At 43.7% G+C, this 5,278-nt stretch overlaps 1 long non-coding RNA gene across 1 annotated transcript; it reads right to left on the reverse strand.

Moving 5' to 3' along the window:
• Positions 1-3,252: 3,252 nt before the first annotated feature.
• Positions 3,253-4,938, reverse strand: LOC120965356 (uncharacterized). The gene is made up of 2 exons (XR_005758178.3): positions 4,312-4,938; positions 3,253-3,549 (listed from the first exon to the last, which is right to left on the reverse strand). It is a non-coding gene; the product is annotated as an uncharacterized lncRNA (long non-coding RNA).
• Positions 4,939-5,278: the final 340 nt, after the last annotated feature.

Genomic DNA, 5,278 nt, shown 5'->3' on the forward strand with positions numbered 1-5,278 from the left:
TCTGAATCAATCGATACATACATTCATCTTTATTAATCATTTCATAAAGGTCTGACAAGAACATACATCATGCATCCAAAGCCATCAGTTGCACCTACAAACTTGATAATATGGAGTGCTTTCACTTTTCATATCTAAAACTGATGTCGTCATCGACCCATCCATATAACGTATCGAAACCAACAACCAGTGCAGCAGACCTAAAGCGTATACCACATGCACACGTTTCGGAAATTGCCATCATCGTCGAACCGCTGTCCCATCTTTAGGACAGAGATCCTTATCATTCTTGCTAGTCCAGCCATCCGTCGACGCCATCGCCCTGCGCTCATCCATCCCGACGCAAAGACTCTGAAAGATTTGTCGTGCATAGCGTCTGCCCAACAGGCATGACACAAGCTCTGAGGCGAAGCCGCTCCACCTCCTTTCTCGTTTCCAGTGCCGCTCCACAAAACGATGCTCCCAAGAGAGAAACGACACCGTAGTGTCGCCATCATCCGATCTGGAAAACCAGATCCTAGTGTTTCCCCCAGAATAGCACGAGTGGGTCGACAATAGTTACACGACGATGCCTTCATCAAGGTAATGGCGTAGAACGCTGCCATCGCCTGTCGTCGGCTCGGTTTTCATCGGCAACCCTTTCTCCCCGCCACGTCGTCGGGACTATGATGGATCTCGAGATCCGACCACCTCCGAAGGAGGAGATGACCACCATCGCCGGCTGCACCAGCCGAAACAGATCTGACCAGAGGTGCCGCCGAGCAGTCCACCAGGTCCTCCACGCCGGCGCCGATCCGAAGACAGATGGAATGCCGACGCAGCACAGCCAGCCACCGCTGCCGACCGCATCGTGCCGTCACCCGAATCGGGCCAGCCGCCGCCTGAATCGGTCCAGGCACTACACGCCGCCGGCCGTGACCGGGTTGCCCGACGCGCCTGCAGCCGCCGTTGCCTGAGGCAAGGCCAACCACCGTCGTCGTCGTCGCAACCATCGCCATTGCTCCGCTGGATCGGACACGCCTCCACACGTGTAGGGGCCCCGCACCACCCCTGAGACGCGGGAGAGAGGGAGTCCACCCGCCACCGCCGTCGGCACCCGGCGGTGATGGAGGGATGGGAGGCGGGAGTGCGCACCCCCGGCGGTTAGGGTTTGGGCGCCGCCAGAGTGGTCCTAGCGGGGGCAACACAGGGGTTTTATCCTTTATTTGTTTCATAAAAACGTGTTAGATGAAACAAATGAACCCAAAATTTGGGATTCTTTGGCTCTCGGAGTAAAAGTAGAGAATAAGTACTTCAAGAATTTGAATTTGTCCTTCAACATCACTACAAATGTGATTCGTTCAAAGGAATGAATTTCCCCAATAAACTCATTTTAAATGGCAGAACACTAATTCACTTGGACATTTTATTATTATTATTCCTACCACTACGTGCATAGTTGGACAAGAACCAATAATTAATGATACAACAATATTATATATCTTCTTCCTGGTTTATTGATGTTTTGTCAAACTTCGACTATAGATTTAACTAACAAAATGTTAATGCATGTCACCAAAAGTAATATCGTTGGATTCATTTGAACGTAGTTTCAGTGGTATTATTTTTGCTACATACAACTTATATTATATTGTTAAATAGTATCAAAATATGAATCTAAATACGAGAAGGACTAATAAATCATGACGAAGGTAGTAATAGATTTCACTTTGATTTGACTGTATATAGGATTCTTGTGTTTTCGCCTTTCTTAACCAAATGCACAAGTTTATAGAATTAATGTGTTTTCATGTCCTACTTTTGGGGTTGAATTCCAGCCCTAATCTTATATGCTTTAATTTGTTGTTGTTCCAACGTTATCACCAAGAGCCTTTGAGCTAGGCTCAAACCAATCACATCTGCATGAATCTGGCAACTTATTGTATTATTTGGTCTTCCTCAAAAAAGATTATACACCAAAATTGGGAACGGAACTAGATTCCGATTTACTCTCTCCGTTCCTAAATATAAGCCCTTTTAGATATTCTAATACATTACATACCAAGCAAAATAAGTGAATATACACTTAAATTCAGAAATAATGCGAGCACCAGGACTTACCCTGGTGGGCTGGGGATACCAGTGTCTCTTTAATCATCCAACCACAGGATGGTTCACGCAATTTAAATTCTTTGAAGTGGTAAAATCATGCCATTTCACCTCCATTGTTTGGAGAAGGCATTAAAACAAGGTCAATTTAAACCTAATTTTGCCTACATTTTTTGATTCAAAGCTTTTCAATCGGTTAAAAATCAATAAAAAGATCATAGAAAAATGTAATCGACAAAGACACAACACTGTATAAGGTAAGGTATTTATGTATGCGTGCAGGACCTCAAATGTAGCTATCGAAAGGGTGTGTGGTACCGTCTGTCCCATAGTACTCTCAAATTGAAGAGACTGCATACAACTTGATTAATCAGTACATGCATACAGTGCCTTTTGGATATCTTCAGCGGGCAATGGCAACCTTGGTCGACTAGAAGGTATGTGCAATACGCTCGGTCACATGCAAACGGCAGTGGAAGTGAAACCTGTACCATGGTTCGACCGTACCGTTTTTAATGAAAAGAATGATTACCACCGGCCGGAATGATGAACACAGCAATTTATTAAAATGAATCAAGTATTAAAGCATCAAGAGCAGCTCCGGTACAGGAAAACCAAAATTTACTTGATGAAATGCAAAAAAAAATATCAACTTTGCGGTTTTGGTAACTACTCACTCCGTCCCATAATATAAGAGGATATTTCAAGCTAAATAGCTTCAAAAAACACTCTTATTTTATGGGACAGAGGGTGTTAACTTCCCAAACGCTATTATACTATGGGACAAAGGGAGTACATGACGTATCTTGATACGGTACATTGAGAGATTGACGATTGATGACATATCTTGGTACATTGAGAGATCAACAGTTACTTTCTTTGCATGTACGTAGTATTTGTGTGTGACACAGGATTGATACCATCAGCATGTATGAGTATTTACAGGTAACCTCATGTTCTGAACATTGACTATAAACAAGATTTTGGAACTTTGACTAAGAAATACCTTTTAAATTAATTATATTGGAATTTCAGAAAGTATTTGTAGGATCTATAATTTTATTGGTTATCATATATTAGAACGGAAATTAGTAATTAAAGTTTCATTTGAAGATGGTGTCAGTGTGTCAAACGTCGGTATACTTGTGATTGTATATAGCATCCTGACTTTAGAACATGATTTCTTTCTGTCGAGAAAGTCCCTAACAAAAAAGGCCTACTGCTTTCCTCAAAAAGAAAAGAAAAAAACAAGGTATTTACCCAAGAGTAAACTGCTTCTAACTACTATATCTTCCATCTCTTGGTGAAGACATTTCAAGACCTAAATTGTCGGCTTACAACGAAATGCCCAAACAACAAAATTTGCACAAGTGCTATTGTGATATAAACAGGGACCGTGCAAAGGAACTACAGGAGACCAAATGGCAGCAGAAAGGGCCTCTTCATCTCCAAGTAAGACACCTTAAAACACATGGACGGAGTAATTCAGCGTTATTACTTGTGATCCCTGAACTGTCACTATCACAACTTATCAGGAGAAAGTAAGCCTCAGTATACTAATAAATTAAAAAAAAGTTAGTCGTTTCACAGAATCTCTCTGTGTGTAGAGTAACCATGTACAGTAACAAGTACCAGCATAAACTATCAGAATATGTTTCGGACCATAACAGATCAAATGGCAAACACATGTGGCAGATGGACAACAATGGTAGGTAGTTTTGAAACTTACTGATGCCATGAGCAAATAGGTGGTGAGGATTGGTGATTACACTAACAAGCAGGTGGGAATTAATGTCCCTATGCAACTACATAAGCCAGTGATATATTGAACAAGACTGTAATACAAACATTAACAGGGGGAAACTCCCATTCAGGAGTAGAATAACAGGAAAGAATTTATAACAGGCATCTTTGGATGACACCCATGTCATGCATGCTAGACGCTACAACAACTACAGGAAGAAGACATTACATGTGGAATTTAAGTGCAGTAAGCATTTGTCATCACTAAGAGCAAGTTAGCAAAACAAAGGAAATGGGACCATTGAGCTATCTTACTCTCTGACAACTTAATTAGTCATCAGTCATCTTTGGAGTACCACTAGTGTTTATTTACTTGCATTTTATCATAGCAATCTGCCCAATTAATGCCTAAAACAAGAAACTAACCAGCGTGGAAGAAAGGAAAGAAATGGGGTAAGGTGAAAAGGAATTGCATTATACCTTTGCAAGAAACCCAGCGCAGATTGCAGCAGCGGTCACCAGATCAGAAGCAGCTGTGCCCAACGGCGGGAAGAAGTGAGGCTGCCGCAGCATGACCTAGCAAGGCATGACCACAAGAGCTTGAATCAACAAGCTTTTCTTGTTTGATCACTCGGAGCTAGATCATGCTGGCAGCTTCACTCGTTCCCTTGGGCAGTCCATCTCCGTCTCCAACATCAAAGCTCGCATAAAATACAAGGATGAAGAAAATCCTAGACACATGGCAAACAACACTCGATGCGCCGAGAGGGACAGAGATGCGTAGAAGGAAGAAGCCAAGAACAGATCGATGTGGAAAAGAAGCTATCTGGCCGCTACAAGGTGTGTTCGGGTTGAGGCTGCCTTGGTCGATGTGGCGATTTGACTGGTGGCAAGAACTCAAAGAAGCCACAAGAACGGTGTCCCATCTCATCTCATCTCATCTCAAGAACAAAAGAGGGAGAGGCATCAAGAACAGACTCTTGTGGAGAGAGGGGAAGAAGGTAGAAGGGATGAGATCGATGGAGGCAGGGAAGGTGCAGGATTTATAGAAGGGCTGCGGCTCTGTGGGGGTGGGGGTGATGAGAGATCCAGAGATCCATCCAACCATCCAGAGTGGAGGTGTAAACAATATTGCAACTCTCATCAGCTGTTCAGAATAGTGGTTGAGTGGGCAGTAAAGTGGAGAGAGATGGCACAAGAGGCCAAGGAGTCTAGTGGCCTAGGGTTCTAGAGCCTAGCCTAGACAGGGGACCTAGACAGCCACCGCTGCAGAGGTGTCAGGACAGGAGGGGGTGGGTGCAGAAGGGGGGCAGGAAAAAGAGGAGCCGGCGAGGGGAAAAGATTTGAGCGTCGCGTCCCGTCCATCTGATGATGCATAGGGGTCAGTCAGGTGCACAAGCGAAGGACGGAGAGAGATGACCCAAGCCAAGAGCAAGACAAACCTCCT

Source organism: Aegilops tauschii, chromosome 5, assembly GCF_002575655.3.
Source record: "Aegilops tauschii subsp. strangulata cultivar AL8/78 chromosome 5, Aet v6.0, whole genome shotgun sequence".
In the NCBI taxonomy this organism is placed as follows: domain Eukaryota; kingdom Viridiplantae; phylum Streptophyta; class Magnoliopsida; order Poales; family Poaceae; genus Aegilops; species Aegilops tauschii.